Here is a 17,547-nt window from a genome sequence, read left to right on the forward strand (position 1 = left end):
CAAGCGGAAAAGTAGCCGAACAGCTAGAGGGTCCGGGGGCATGCCCACACCCACTGCCCTGGAAAATATTGAAATTTAGCGCTTCATTTCCTGCATCCTGAGGTATTTTAGTAGCATTTAAGAACAATACTGCCTGCAATTGTATAAAAAATATACCCCTTATTTTCACGTTTTAGGAAATCACCAGTTAAATTTGGGGAAATAATATTATTTCTTAAAGGTACAATTCTTTGTTTCTTCGAGATAATTAACATAAATATGAATTACGTCAAGGCCGTATGTAGCAGCAGCCACATACACTTTGAATGCGGTCCTAGTGTTGCCTTTTCGAAAAACCATTTTCTTCTCATCTTATCTTCTTTTCTTTTTGGATTTCCCAGGGGGTTCCCCCTTGGATCCGCGCATGCTTAGTATTGACCTGTAAGGGGTGAGGGATCCGAATCCTTTCCGCCCATATCCGCCTATAACATTGATATCAAAATACTGTCGTATGATATTCTATTTATCATGAAACTCATGCAACCTACCTAGAACAACATATGTCCTCGTCTCTTATTTCGTAAAGACTGACTTCTGAAGCAGAAATTGATAAATATAATATCAATGAAATAAACTCTTATCTGCGTAAAATTCATCCTCTTGAATACATCAAAACATGCTTTATTTCCACATTATTAACATTTGACGCATACGACTACATTTCCAAAGCCCTAAACAATTTCCCTTTCAGTTCCAGACTCAGAGGTAGGCCTACGTAAAGATGTAATCACTAAATAAGTAAATTGCCAAATGTATTGTAAACCTTTCCAAGAAATGTTTATTGTAACCTTTCCATTCTGGTAAGCTTCCTTGTTGAGAAATTTAAGATAATTATTGCAATGTCACGTGTAGGTACTTTTATCCGCCATGTGTGTTGCCATTTCCAGTTAGTCTCGAGTCAAATTCAAATCAATATTTTTTTAGTATTTTGATGTATTATTCACATCTAAATGTACCCCACATGTGTAATTTATAAAATTACTATATGATCATTGAATTATTTAAATTAAGTATTTTTCTTTAAGGGGTTTATTTAGATGTTAATCTCTAATCGTCTCATTTGCATACCAAAGTACCGTGTATCTAAATTTGCATACAATAATACCAGCATTCCTGTACATAAAATGTTCAATTTGCCTGTACTCTAGACGCGACTGTCGTAGCTTGCAGAATTTCATTTTAGTAAATTTCGAATAATTTTTAGTTCATGAAAAATTAATTACTTTAATAGCTAAGAAGAAATTTATTGAAAAAAAAAGTTCATAATTGAGAACGTTGTTTGTTGAAATTGCTTACATTTTCGTTGATCTGGGCACATTGTCGGACTTTTTTCGGAGATTTCTTGGCTTTGATTTGACTTAAAACGGGAATTGTTAGTGCACTTTTTTCGGCCTGATTCCTTGCCTTGAAATAAGGCCCTTTACCAAATGAAATTCATATTAGGCTGAAATGAGTTTGTATGGAATTTCAGTAATAAATATAATAAGTTACTTGTCAAGTTGGCCGCTATCAGGCTAAGCCGCTACAAGGCTGTTTACACTACCTTCAACAAGTCGCCCTCCCTACTTTAATAAATACTTGAATCCCCTTAGGCGTAAAAAGAAAAGCGTTTGTTTCCGGTATCCCGACCTAAACTAAATTTTGACCTGACCCTAAATGATTTTATGGCCTTGGATAATGTTGTGTTGCTTTACTTTCAGAGTTCCTAAATGTAAAACCAGAAAGTGGTGACCTCAAGTACAGGGTGTGATTTGAATAGAGTTAAGATTGTTACTTTTTCTTTTGGATTTGATGGTAATTATGAATCTGAATTAATTTTCTGACATTGTTATTATAAACTTCACAGGAGTGATCAGAACCAAGCTTACTTGTGCACATCACTCTCACGTTCCGCTTTGCTGCACTGAATGGACACAAAAGCTAAAATAGAACAAATTGGTCTTTCACAGGGCAAACTACAGGATGGATTTTGACGAAACTTCACAGGAGTGATCAGTACCAAGCCTAGTTGTGCATATCGCCGACAGGTTCCACTTGGCTGCACAAAATGGCCACCAGAGGTAAAGATGGAAAAATCTTGCCCGACTTTCACAGGTCAAACTGCTGGCTGGATTTCGACGAAAGTTTGCAGGAATGATCAGTACCAACACTAGTTGTGCATATCGCTGGCAAGTCACTTTGCTGCTTAAAGTGGCCACCAGAGCTAAAAACAGAAAAATCTTGTCCGGCTTTGACAGGTCAAACTGCTGGATAGATTTCGATGAAACTTCACAGGAGTGATCAGTTCTTAGCATAGTTATGCATATCACTGACACGTTCTGCTTCGCTGCACAAAATGGCCGCTAGAGCTAAAGATATACATGGGTGGGAAACATACGCTTTTTTGACAAAAACACTTTCTAGTTACAAACAGTACTAGGGGTAATAACAAATGTAAAGAAATGATAAAATGTAGGGGATTTTCTTTGGTAGCAGAGTGCCAGAGCGCCCTTCTTAAAAGTGGAAGAGCAGGGGTCGCTTCCTGGCTGAGTCATACCAAATCATTAAGAGAATAGTTCAAGGACTAGTTAATCTGTTGTAAAATATGACTAGATAAGATATCATTTCACAAGACTTTGTATGATTTCCCAGTGAGGCTCCACTATAAAATGTGGCTTTGTGCTGTGCTCACTGCTACTAGACATTGTCGTTTTATGTGAAGTCTGACTGTGGACATCGAATGCGGACTGTCTAGGGAGCGTTTCAAAACACATTTATTCATTTATTGGTTTGTTTTGGTAAGCACCGTTCTTTACAGTATTTCTGTTATGTAACGGCAGACAGTTGGTCTAACCAGTGTTTCTAGATTGTTTACCGGTGTAGCGTGATTATCACACGGTCGTGACCAGGTCCACGGTTTATATATGTTTTTCAAAACCTGCCCAAATGCTTATTCTTTGTCCAATATTTGCAAAATTTTGCATATTAAATTCTCAAAGATAGCTTTTGTAACTTATTTGATTTGATTTTGATTTTATATTCCTTAAATTTAAATATATTGCTTTGAATATGCCCAATTTGACGTATTTTACCGGCTTTTATGGTGCTTCAGAAAAAACTTGCAGAACACAGTAACTTATCTTTTTCACGAATCAGATTGTCTTAAAACTTGCTAGAGGTGTTAAATATTGTGCATGGGACTGTTGTTTGTGAATAGCTACTCAAAATAATAAGATTTACACGCTCTGAAAATGACCTTTTTGTCTAAAAATCTACGAAAAACATGGCCGCGGTGTGCAAATAATGAGTTGCTTAATTCAAAACTGTACTAGATTCTATTATTTTTCAGTAAAACTTCTTGTTAATTTAAGACTCTAATAACTTGCTTGACATGCCCATAGGCAAATATCTGTTATCGGTGTAATTACACCTTTGGAGAAAAGCGTGATTCGCACGTTTAAATTTCATCATTCGCCGCCTGAAGGAACAAGATGGCGGAGCTTGCGAAATCGAAAGTAAGTAGATCTGCACTTTTTAAATAAAATATTGTAGATTCTAGATCTTTCTGATTGACAGTCACTGGTTTATCTTATTTATCTGTTTCCACATATAATATGGATCTAGTAGATTACATACAACCAGGTTAATAACACCTAGTGATACTCTTAAGTCAAGACTTAATTCTTCAGCCAAAGACTAGGCAGAGGCAGAGTAACATAATTTTACAATACTGGTAGATCTAGGTCTACTAAGCAGCTGTAGTTGTGATTTAATAGCTGTTTTCAACTACTGAAATTCGAAAAAAGTGATCCGTAATTAGGTGTTCAGTTGGAATGTAATCCAAACGGGATCCATATGGAAGAGAGGAGATATTGAGTTTTTTTTTATATGATATACTCTATGGGCAATTAATGTGACATTAATTGCCCATAGAGTGTATCATATAAAAAAAAATCTCAATATTATGTCCCCACTTGTGTTAAACACTCGAAAGACCAAAATATTAGAAGCAGTTTGTGATAAAATTTTCATCGCTGCTGACCCTTTAAATTCTATAGGTTTAAATGCCGATTGTGTCACAATTTTGAAATTAATTAAAAAAAGACTTAAATTTATCAAAAGGGGATTCGGTTAAGGTAAATTTTATCTAACGTCGCTTTGTGAAACAATTAACATAAGCTCTGTAGAGCTTTTGAGCAACCCCTTTTTAAGAACAGTTAAAACCAATTATACATTACCCCAAGCATTTGCGAGTACCCGTTTACAGCTGGGCCGACTGAGGCAATCGTGATAAAGTGCCTTACCCAAGGTCTCACCAGAATGGGAGTTGCCAGGGATCGAACCTAGGGGCTTCACCTCTATAGGACAGCGTATTAGCCCTATCAACCAATGCGTCCGCACGAGTTCCTCATTGATTTATGTTGTATGTAAGTTATTGGCTCAGCTCAATCCAGGGGTCGTAGGTTCGAGCCCCAGTGGGGTCAGGACTTCTCATATGACACTAGTACTGGTTATTCCAAGAAGCGGACTTGACATTGGTTCCAGTAAGCTTAAACTCTGCACATTTAAAGCAAAATACTCTTTTTTCATAACCAACATCTTACTCTCACCAATATTTCACATCTTGTGATGGAACCCTCTTCACAAAAATATAGTGAAAAAGAACAAAATTTTAATGTGGAACACTACAATTTTATAACCCCATTAGTTTTCAAAAGTCCTAATGTTTTTCTAAGATCTTTATCCTTTCAGCTGTGAAGACACAGTATGTTTTTTTGTTTAATAGATCAACTTTCTCAGACATTTGATGAATGTCTATACATGCACACAAAAATGTCCCCTTTGCAACTTTTTGGTTGTTAAGTGTCAGATTTCTTTTGTTTTTTTTTTAAATAAAATTAGATTATACTTTATTTGAGCCGTGCCATGAGAAAACCAACATAGTTGGTTTGCGACCAACATGGATCCAGACCAGCCTGCGCAGTCTGGTCAGGATTCATGCTGTTCGCTAACAGTTTCTCTAATTCCAATAGGCTTTAAAAGCGAACAGCATGGTTCTTGATCAGACTGCGCGGATGCGCAGGCTGGTCTCGATCCATGCTGGTCACAAACCCACTATGTTGGTTTTCTCATGGCACGGCTCATTTTCCTTGAAAGGGAGTTACAGTGGATAAAAAAGCAGCTTTCAACTTCACATATTAAGGACTGTTCAACATTCACAAAGACAGAAGTGGTGTCCCCTGTGCACCCTTTTTTGACATTCATTTAATTTACCATTATATAAGAAACTCTGGACAATTTAAAATTCATTGTTTGCATTTTTTTTTTCAGAACTAACCAGTTTTCAAGTTAAAAAGTGGAAACATCAATTTTTTTGCTTCTCAAGCTTTAAGTTTATCCACATATGTAAATGTTCACAAGTGAATACTGTGTAGTTGAAAAAAGTTACTTACTATGAACATATTCTATGAAAATATATTTTGCTGCAGTTTGTCCCCTGTGCATCTTCTTAGTAACATGATAAAGTATGTATGAATTTTACTGTCACATTTTACCATGAATGGCATTCTGTCATTTTCTACTCTCAGTAAGCAGTGCATGTAGAATAAATGATTTCAATTTGTTGGTTATGTTTAAAGTCACTTATTTTTCATTTAAAGGAACACATGCTGTTGAATAAGCATGTGTTTGTTGTGATTTTTTTTTATGAATAGTAAACTAATAATGAATTATTAATTAAACTGATTTTCAGTATGTGTCCCCTGTGCATCTGCAATATAACTCAATTTTGAGTTGAAAATTTTAGAAATTAAGATTACTGGACATTCTTGAAATTTGGCATGTTTTAAACATTCAAAATTTGAGGAAAAAATAGGTTTTATAATAATATGTTAATTAATTTTCATTAAGCAAAAAATCTTCTAGGTAAAATTTTATTTTCATGTCAGATTTGTGCAGAAAGGCTGATTTTAAAAACCAATGTCCACAAACATTTGATTGAATAAGTTTCAAACCATACACATTACACCTACCGTATATCTTATATGTTGAAAATATAACTGTTAATATATTTTCTTATCATAAAACACTGCAACATTTATCATCCATCATACTGCAATTGAAATTCACTGAACTTTAAATTAAAGGCTGAACTGTTTTTCTCAGCACTTTCCCAAAGTTATTTCCTTGAAATTTGAAGTATTTGCTATCATATAAAATAGGTGACCACCATAAGAAATAGGTTTTCAACTCTATGTCCAACTTTTTCTTCATTATTTTGAAAAACACTCAAATATAGAACAATCTGAACGTCCAATTATTTTGACTAAATTGGAATAGGTAAAGGTAAAGGTAATTTTTATTTACCTTTGCTTTGTGAAACAATTAACATAAGCTCCATAGAGCTTTTTAGCGGCCCTTTTTCAAGAACAGTTAAATACACAGAGCTAACTTGATTCTGTTTTACAGTTACAGTAAGTAATAAAGACACTGATTCTGGTGTGCCTGGTATGTGGCCTATGGGGATGATAAGGTCTGGTATTGGAGGTAAGGGCCAATACACAAGTCTGAACCATTGATAGACTTGCTTCTGTTTATCATAATAAGCTACTGTATAGCAAATAAATTGCAGGTGATATTTCTCACCTTTATAGCAAATCAGTTCTCACTTTTATAACAGTTCAGAAAGCTTGATTGAATTAGGGCTAAATAAACAAAGTGATAAGATAAAACAGTCTTTTTATCATATTTTTAATAAATCAAGTTTTTTTTAACAATTACATCTCATCATTGTTGTTTTGTTTTTTTATCAAAAATGTAAAAAATGCATTCACGCACTTAGCCTTTAGAAATAACAAATTATGTGTATCTTGAACAATGATATAATTTTATTGCTGGATTTTATTATACATAAAAGAAACGTTATTTAGACAACACTAGGGGAATTATGCATTTTTAATATATAAAATCCTTCTGTCCATTTATATCTATTAAAAATGCAACTGAACCTTCTTTAATTTCTAATAAAATTCAGTAATTATCATTTTTTTCTGGTTTTATTTCGTTACTTTTGATAAAAAGATCATAATCATTGAATAAACAAACTTGTAATTTCTCTTAAATAATTATTTTATTGTCAGTCAGGGGTGTAACTGTTTCAAGTTATCACAGTTAATAGCCCATTTGAGTTATTATGTTTACTTTCATAACTTGTTTCAGTTATCAGAAAATATAACAAAGCCCTCCTGTGTCAATTCCTTATTTTGAATGTGACTAATGCAATCATTTCCTGAATCCTTGGCCTTTTATCTTTCCAGCTATGCAGTAATTTTTTTTTACACAAGGCTGATAAAGTCTTAGCAAATGGTTTTAAAGCTATAAAACTCTTTATCATCCCATTATGTTCATCAGGTCATGATCAGACTAAAAGAGAATTTGATTAACCACAGTTTGCTACTAATTACAATTTAAAGGTCTCTTTGTGAGAACAGCAGAAAGGCTTTTTTTGAATAACTTACCTGGGTTATCTATATTTTATAACTAATACAGGTTATAAAATGCTTGAAAAGGTAACTGAAATAGGTTACATAACCTAATACAGTTACACCCCTGACTGATTGTTAAGGAGTGAGAATTGCTTTGCTATAAGAGTTATAATTTAACTGGCCAGGACATTACTCAACATGACTGAGCAATCAATATTAGTATATTATCAGTTAAAATAATTTTTTGTACATTCTGAAAAGAAAAAAGAAAAAAAAAACAGCAATGCAAAGCACAGGAAATAACCAATTTATCTGTAGGCAATAAAATTTATGATTCTCTGACAATAATTAGGCTACATGTCAAGTCTACAGGGGTTTTATTATTATTATTATTATTATTATTATTATATACCACATTTATATAGCACTCTTTTCATATAAAAATACGTTCAAAAGTGCTTTACATAAAAACATTTATATAATGTTCAATAAAAAAATGGGAATTGAACTATTATAGAAGAAATTAAAATTACATTACGGTAATAAGATACCAAGCATTTTAAATTGGAAGATAGGCCGATCAAAACATGAAACAAAAGTACAATATCATAAAACATTAACTGACCTATCAAAGACACAGGTCAGAGCAGAATAGAACAGAAGATATCTTACATTTTGAACAGACAGAATTAAACAGTATGATGTCTGCGAAATGCATCACAGCATGCAAACCGACCCGGATGATTGGGTCAATCGCTACCTAAACGGCCCGGAAAACATCCATGATACATCCCACAGAAAAAAAAAAAAAAAAAAAAAAAAAAAAAAAAAAAAAAAAAAAAAAAAAAAAACACCGCCAACATTATTCTGTCACACTGGAGTTCTTAATTAAAGTAATTAATTGGCCGGCAAAGTACCTACATTATAAATCAGGTAATCAGTGAGATGTTAGTTGCCAAAGAATTGTATGAAATAATGCGTCTTTAGCGCTTTTTTGAAACTTTGCACGGTCTTGCACTCTCTTATGCCAGATGGGAGGGCATTCCATAACCTCGCAGCAGCTGTCTGAAAGCTCCTGTCACCAAATCGTATTGTTCGACATTTGGGCACCACTAGTTTTAATGCATTATTCTGCGATCTCAGATTTCTGGATGGTGTATATATTTCTAGCATGTTCGCTACATAAGCTGGTGATTGATCTTTGAGTGCCTTATATGTATGTGTTATAATTTTGTATTCTACCCTACACTGCACAGGAAGCCAATGGAGTTCACGCAGAACAGGCGTTATATGGTCGTATCTGGATGTTCTGGTTACGATTCTAGCTGCCGTGTTTTGGACATATTGCAGTTTGTTCATTGACCGTTTCGGAATTCCATATAGAAGAGAGTTGCAATAATCCAAACGTGATGTAACAAGAGAGTTGATTAGAGATTTGGTTGCGTTTGCGGTTATATATTGTCTGATGTGACTAATTTGCCGCAACTGTGCATAGGAATTCCTACACACACTATTCACATGTTGCTCCATCCTCATGTTCGAATCCAGGAAAGCACCGAGGTTCCTGACACTGCCTGATTGTTTGATTTCAGAGCCGTCCACTTTCACAGATATGTTTGAAACAGATTGTGTCTTGTGTTCAGATGAAAATATGATTAATTCTGTTTTTTCAGCATTGAGTTTCAACATGTTATTATTCATCCAACTTACTATATCCTTTAAACAACTTTCAACGCGATGAATGGTCTCTTCAATAGACATTTTATTTATTGGTTTGAATGATTGATATAACTGCGAATCGTCCGCATAGAAATGATTGTTCAGTCCGTGCTTTCTGCAGATAGCTCCGACTGGTTTTGTGTACATTGTGTAGTTCTTTGGCCCCAGGACAGACCCTTGGGGTACACTGTACTTCATTAGCACTGGTTGTGATAGCTCGCCATCTATGCATACGGTTTGGTAGCGGTCACTAAGGTATGACATCATCCATGCGAGTGGCTTGCCTGTAACACCAAAGTGACGTTCAAGGCGATGAATCAACGTCCCGTGGTCAATAGTGTCAAATGCTGCAGAGAGATCAAGCATCACAAGAATAGTCACATTGTTCTTATCCAACGATTGAAGAATGTCATTTTGTTTTATGGACTCTAATCAGACTGGATCAGACATGATCTTGTATATTGGGGATTAAAAAGTCTGGTATTTGAGGGGTGAGTGGGGGAGGGGTCACTTATATAGGAGATTTTCTTTTGTCAATTCATTAAACCCAGAGGAAAAATCTCATTACAGCAAGTTTTGTACATAATATAATTATGTAAACATATATATTGAAAAATCTGTAAATTACGCCTCTAGTGCAACTCAAACCCACATTGATGAGAGGCAAGTGATTTGAAGCCGGAGATCTTAACCACTTGGCCACACTCACAGTGCCTCACACCAAAATGAAGGTGAAAGATTGAACTATACCTTGCTACTGTCTTGATAACTATTTGTGCATCATTATTCTTTTAAGATAACAAAATATGTAAAAGTTACTTTAAGTCTATGGTTATCTTCAAACAGGTTCAAATCTCTTAAACACTAATAACACTTTTTAGCTTGTCTGGACAATAGCAGCTTCATTTATGATTTGATTTTAACCAAACTTGCACACAACTTGTATCACCACAAGATCTTGGTTCCTTCCTTGAACTGGCCAGATTCCATCATGGGTTTCAGAGTTATGGCCCCTTAAAGGTCCAAAATTGGCTATTTTGGCTTTTGCAGCCATATAGAGACTTCATTTATGGTTTTATTTGATACAAACTTCCAAAATATCTTCAACAACAATAAATTTTGGATTTCATTTGGCAGATCCTTCTTTTGTTCACTTATAATATTTTTTTTTTACTTCACATTTTAGGTTACTATAAAAAGCTTATTTTAGTAACTTTTTTATTATTGGCCTGTTTATGCAGTTTAAGACTCTTCACTTTTAGACTTCTGATAGCAAGTATAATTATACCTAATTCTGTAATTGAAATCTTATTGTTATGTGCTTGCAAATTGGAAAATATGATGAACATGTTGAATTTCTTTCTATTTTGTCTCTTGGAACCCAGCCTCATTTTATTATTCTGCACATGTGCATGTCTAAGTAACTATACTAAATTAAAAAATAGATTTATAAAATAAACACATTTTAGAAAGATTTGCAAAACTCCTTTTTTATGCAAAACTATTTGATGGTATATTGAAATTAAAAAGCAGAATGGTCTTTGTTAATAGGCAAATTCCCTCTCTTCTTACTTATTCAAATTCCCTTTCTCCTTTCTTACTCTATATACATGTCAGTTTTCACTGGTATTTTTTTCAAATATTATTAAAAATGTTCTTACATTAAATGCATTTTAAGCTCATCTGAGCATGAACACATGGGTGCCAGAGGGCATGGTCACTTTTCCTGATATGTATATATATATAGATATATATATATATGAAACCGCTGTTCCAGTTTTGAAATAATTTTACACAAATGGGCCTTTTTGTGACCTTCTATAAAGACTGTACAACTGTACAAATTATTTTTTTTTGTTATAAACATGGGTGTCAGGGGTAATTATCACTTTTTCCATATTTGTAATATTGGAAACTGTTAAAATGTTCTGGTCAGAAACAGCAGGGTAAATTTTAAAACAATTTTACACACATTTGCCTGTGATATATAAGGGTTTAACTGTCAACCATTATTGTTCAGCTTATTCCTTTTTGTTCAGAAATCCTGGGGTTGTCATAACTTAATATTCACCAGTCCTAAGTATTACATTTTCTACATTAACATTTTTTTCAGAAGGGCTCTCATGTTATTACTAATACATATTTATTAAATAAAGCATGTGTTCCAGATCATTTTACTCAGGAGTTTTAATGTATATATAGTTACTACAAAATTAATGCTAACTAAAAAATATCTTTCATCATTATACATTATGTTATCGACGGTGAAACTTTATATAACTAAGAAAATGACCATTGATACTTTCCCATTTATTGATATTGAGTTAAATTAATATTAACTAAAAATAGTATATTCCAAGTGGTGACTTTTTTTCATAAAATAAAATTGTTGTATGCATTTCAGATATTTTCTCATAGCTGATCCATCCACTGTAACAAACCTATATTATCAACACATATAAATGCATATTTCAGATTGGTACTTGAAAGTCAATGGTTGATCATGGTGACCATCTTTAATTTAATGGGGAAAGATTAATCAACATTTGCAGCTGGACAGGCTATCACCACAGTTCAATGATTTAGGTAAGGATGGACATTCTTACAGATCTATATGAACATGGTGAATGGTTCTTTATAAAAGACTATATAAGTTACAAATCTCATAGACTAGCCACTAGACTGGTAATTAAGAATTAGTAAAAACAAATTCAACCTTTGTCATTTTTCTTACTTTGATGTAATAGTGTCAGATGCCAGTCTAATTTAGTGATTTGGTTTTGGAGAAATTACTTTTAAGTAATCACAGGATGCAGACTAGCTATATTCACAATTTTTGAAATATTTTTTTTAATATATTATAATCTAGGAGCTAGTCAACAAATATCAGTGTGTTTACTGGCAAACATGCCATTAGTGCATTATATAGACATGATAATTTGTAGTGTCAGTATTACAGATATGTTAAAAGGAAAAGTATGACAATAGGATTTGGAAAAAAAACGCCCATATTAAATTTTATCAAAGTTCTTAGACTTTAAAATCATTCTAATGTTAAGATTTAGAGAGTAAAATACTTAGAGTTTGTAAAGTAGTTAAAGTGTTTTCATTATATTATGTATGTATGGTGACAGTTGACATAAAATATTTATGATAATGCAAAATTTCTCTTGTAAGGAAATCTGGAGAACTTTTATGAATATTGAAACCTATGTCTTTGAACTTGGAATACTTACCAAAATGCAGGTACAGTGTATGTAGAAACTGAGTCCTTTATTTGCTTTTATAACATGTTATTGTTTGTTTTTACCTCTGTGCTTTATATCATCTTTGCACTATAGATTTTTTCTTACAAGTAATCTAAAAAATTAATATACTTCCAGTTAAGACAATGAAATAGAAGAACTTCATGCTAACACTTGCATCAGTGGAAGTACTTCTTATTGGATAGAGAACTTTTCAAGGTCAGTGATATTTGTAATGTTTTATATCAATATTTTGTTTTGCCTATTACGCTCACCTGTCACATAGTGACAAGGTGAGCTTTTGTGATCACCCGTCGTCAGTCCGTGCATCCGTCTGTCCGTGCGTCCGTACGTCAATAATTTCTTGTCTGCACGATAGTGGTTTCATTTATGATTTTATTTTAACCAAACTTGCACACAACTTGTATCACCATAAGATCACAGTTTCTTTCTTGAACTGGCTAGATCCCAATATGGGTTCCAGAGTTATGGCCCCTGAAAGGGCCAATATTAGCTATTTTGGCCTTGTCTGCACAATAGCAGCTTCATTTATGATTTGATTTTAACCAAACTTGCACACAACTTGTATCACCATAAGATCTCGGTTCATTTCTTGAACTGGCGAGATTCCATTATGGGTTCCAGAGTGATGGCCCCTGATAGGGCCAGAATTAGCTATTTTGACCTTGTCTGCACAATAGCAGCTTTATTTATGATTTGAATTTGATCAAACTTGCACAAAACTTGTGTCACCATAAGATCTTGGTTCCTTTCTTGAACCGGCCAGATCCCATAATGGGTTCCAGAGTTATGGCCCCTGAAAGGGTAAAAAATTAGCTAATTTGACCTTGTCTGCACAATAGCAGTTCATTTATGATTTGATTTTAACCAAACTTGCACACAACTTGTACCACCACAAGATCTTGCTTCCTTTCTTTAACTGGCCAGATTCCATCATGGGTTCCAGAGTTATGGCCCCTTTAAGGTCCAAAATTGGCTATTTTGGCTTTTGCAGCCATATAGAGACTTCATTTATGGTTTTATTTGATACAAACTTCCAAAATATCTTCAACAACAATAAATCTTGGATTCCATGACAAATCAGATCCAATCATAGGTTCCAGAGTTATTTTATATCTGATTACCTCCCCTGATTGTAATCAAAATGGATTTATATCAGTAAATACTTACAGGACTTATTTGAAATTTCATTATTGTTATTAGTTGGACTGAGACAATCAGGGTAGATAACTATGGACTGATTTTATGTCAAATTACCTCCCTTTATTTCAAATTAAAATTGTTATATCTCCATAACTAATGAAGATACTGATCTGAAATTTCATTTATGTCAACAGATGTATTTGGCAGATCCTTCTTTTGTCCACTTACAATATTCTTTTTTTAATTACTTCCCTTTTACGTTACTATAAATAGCTTATTTTTAGTAACTTTTTTATTATTGGCCGTAGGGAAAACACAAGACCAGTTTTCTGTGGTACAACATGGATGGTACCTCCAATTTTTAGGTGTATTCTAACATATCTATACCATGTAAGATTTTTTTTCTTTTTGGTTAAATTTCTTCCCTTTTTTGTTACTGTCCTTTGGACATAGATATTTTTTCTGAGGACCTTCTTGTCCTCAAGTGCAATGATAACAGGTGAGCGATATAGGGTCATCATGGCCCTCGTGTTAAACTCATCTTAATGGAGCTGTGAACTGCATAGGTGGATTATCCATCATACACAATGTTTAGCTCGACTACTCAACCTGGCGTAAGCATTGGTTCAAGTTTATTTCTTAAGTTGAATATATTTTAGCTTTCAAAGATACTGTATGCACATGTTTGACCAGGGACACTGTCAGCAATATTTTCAGAGTGATGCCCCGTTTTTATTTAGAAATTTGATTAATATTATCCATAATGATAATTATCTCTGCAATGCATTGCAGTAAGGGCCAATTTACAAGGCTAGACTATTGATAGACTAGCTTCTGTTTTATCATAATAAGCTACTATAAAGCTACTGTTCAGTACACCGATTGCATGTGACAATTTTCATCTTTACAGCAAATCACTTCTTACCTTTACAACAAGTTTAGAAAACTTGATTAAATTAGGGCTTAATAGTGATATGATACAATAGTACTTTCATTTTATGATGAATCAAGTTTTATTACAATGATATTTAATTAAAACATAATGGATCGCTTCATTAATTTCTAATAAAATCCAGCAGTGATAATTTTTTCTGGTTTTATTTTGTTACTTAGATTAATCATAATAATTGAATAAAAAGTACTTGCCACCTCTTATTGTGTTTTAAATACATATTAATTATTTTTGTTAGATACAGGTAAAGTTTTACTAAAAGGATGAGAATTGCATTGCTGTAAGAGTTAAATTTTAATTGGTTGGGACATTACTCAACATGACTGAGAAATTACAATTAGTATATCATCAACTAAAAAATGTGTATATTCTGAAAAAAGCTGCATTTCAGTCAATAAAATGCAAAACACTGGAAATAACCAATTATGTATGTACATATCTCTAAAATTTATGATCCTCTGACATGGACTACATGTTAAGTCCACAGATGTTTTATGGATCCTTATCAAATTGGTTTGGACAGGCTCCTGTTTAGTGGGGATTATAAATATATAGGGAATAGATTTATGCTAGTTGACCTATAAGAAAATGTAGGCTAAAATTGTCCAGATATTGATAAAAATAAGCTAGTTTGATCAGAATTTGGTAGAAAATGAGCATTTACATAAGATCTTGTCACCAAACCTACCAAAAACCAAGTTAGGTAACTCTTGGTTGAAATTATCTTGAATTATGGTCCTTTTTTGACTTAAAAGAATTGAGCACAAGAACTAACACTATCATGAGTTATATCATGTGTTTTCTTGTTGTTGTTTTTTTGTTTTCTTGTTGTTGTTTATTTGTTTTGTTTTCTTGATTTTTTTTGTTGTTTTTTTTTTGCTACATTAAAATGTTGAATGTCAGTGTGGCCTTCATATAAAGTAGCATAATTATTAAGCATAAAGCAGACTTGTTAAATTTTTAAAGAATGATTTTTTAAGGAAAATGTTTTAGATCAAACCAAATTTAGCTATTTCAGTATGCAATGTATTTGTCATTTGATACTGCAATTAAGTGACATCATTATGAAATATTTTTCTATCTATTTTAGGTCAGACGTCGGCTTTAGAAGTTGCTTTCTTGGCACATCATGCTGTCCAGTGGAGTTCATACCATATACCAAGCCTTTATACATGGTCAAAGAAGATGAATTTGTTATTCAATTTATGAAATTTGATTTAACGAGGACTTTCATATATAATGATTATATTCAGCAGATTATCTTCAAGTGTGCACTTTATAGAATCACAGTTTCTAGGAGGTTTTCAGTTTAAAGTTAGATTAATTGAAAAGTAAGGAAAGCTATCATACTCACCATTGCATCGGCATTGGCATTACACCAGTGTAAAGTTTTTCTTACCAGTCCATATTTTAGAAGGACCTTTTGGAAGTATTGAATCTTACAACAGTAATGTATCATCATTATACCATGTTTTAGGCAAGAGTACATAACTCCATCAAGGATTTGACTGAACTATGGCCCTTTGAAACTTTTGTCACATGTTTATAATAATAGTCTCTATAGGCAAGAGTTAATAACACTATAGTGTATTTTGGATGAATTATATCCCTTTTGGACTTTGAAATTGGTTTAGTTTTAGTACAAGTCCACATCTTGACATATAGCTTTGAATCTTTCAACACTATGTATTACCATTACAATAATACAGTTTTAAGTATATATAGGACTCATTTGAAATTTCATTATTGTCATTAGTTGGACAGAGACAATTATTGTAGATTATATCGATTGATTTTATGTCAAGTTACATCCTTTTCATTTCTTGTTAAAATAGATGTATCTCAGTAACCAATGAAGATACTGATTTGAAGTGTCATTTATGCCATGAGATGGACTCAGACAATCAGGGTAGATAACTTTTGACTGAATTTATGACAAATAACCTCCCTTTATTTTATGTAAATGATTATATATCTCAGCAGCATCTAATGAAATTGCTTTAAAATGTTATGTAAGTCTTCCAGGGTAAGAAATAGACATGCCAGTGCAAAAATGCAGCATTTGAGTCTAGGACCCTCAAACATGATATGGAGATTGGCACTGACTAGTGTGTGACCCATAGATCAAAAGGGACTGTTACAATGAATTTTTTATCCTGATGATATTTAATGTGTAGCACTCTCGTCTAAAGTATTTTTGATTTATTAGGAAAACAGCAGTGTTGGACAGAATTGGATGAAAAGTACATTGTTAGAACTTAAAATATGCAACATGAAGGTGAATATAGGTAAATTTATAAATTCTCACCACAGGGTGTGTGGGTTAGTGGCTTTGATTTGTGCAAATTCAGTACATAGATCTATAACCTTAGTCTGCTGAGAATTTCTTCCCTTAAATGATGGATAAGTCTTTAATATTGAAATAAATTTGCATCTGTGCTTCTATGGCATTATTAGGAAAGACACGTTATTATACATTATACATTGTAACAGTTGATGTTTAGATCCTATAATTGTAAAACATAAAATAAATGTTGAAAGTTTCATAAAAGATCGTTTCTTTAATATGATTTTCCATTTAACTCCCATCTAGTTTAAACCCATCCAGTTTGTTAAACACTTCTTGAAAAATATTTCTAAAGAGTCTTAGAGTTTCATACCTGATAAATATAAATGGTCAAATATGGCTATAATTGACCTTGTCATTGAATGTGGGATTTTAAAATAATTTGGAACAATTCTCCACCACCATGAGAGGGCGTATCGCGCGCAACACCTGTGTCAATATCTCAAAGGTTTAGGTCACACTTGGAGTTTAAAGGTCAAATATGGCTATAATTGACCTTGTTCGGACAATAACTTTGTCATTGAATGTGGGATTATAAAATAACCTGACACAATTGTTTTATTTGGCACAAATGTTTGTCTCAGTGAGACAGAATTTCGTGTGCAACTCCCAGTCCTT

At 33.2% G+C, this 17,547-nt stretch overlaps 1 long non-coding RNA gene across 1 annotated transcript; it reads left to right on the top strand.

Annotated features, from left to right (window-relative positions):
* Positions 1 to 3,511: 3,511 nt before the first annotated feature.
* On the top strand, positions 3,512 to 17,127 carry LOC123565578 (uncharacterized). Its single transcript, XR_008369591.1, has 4 exons — positions 3,512 to 3,533; positions 11,697 to 11,807; positions 12,605 to 12,685; positions 15,673 to 17,127. It is a non-coding gene; the product is annotated as an uncharacterized LOC123565578 (long non-coding RNA).
* The last annotated feature ends 420 nt before the right edge of the window (positions 17,128 to 17,547 follow it).

This window comes from Mercenaria mercenaria, unplaced genomic scaffold (assembly GCF_021730395.1).
Source record: "Mercenaria mercenaria strain notata unplaced genomic scaffold, MADL_Memer_1 contig_4992, whole genome shotgun sequence".
Classification (NCBI taxonomy): Eukaryota; Metazoa; Mollusca; class Bivalvia; order Venerida; family Veneridae; genus Mercenaria; species Mercenaria mercenaria.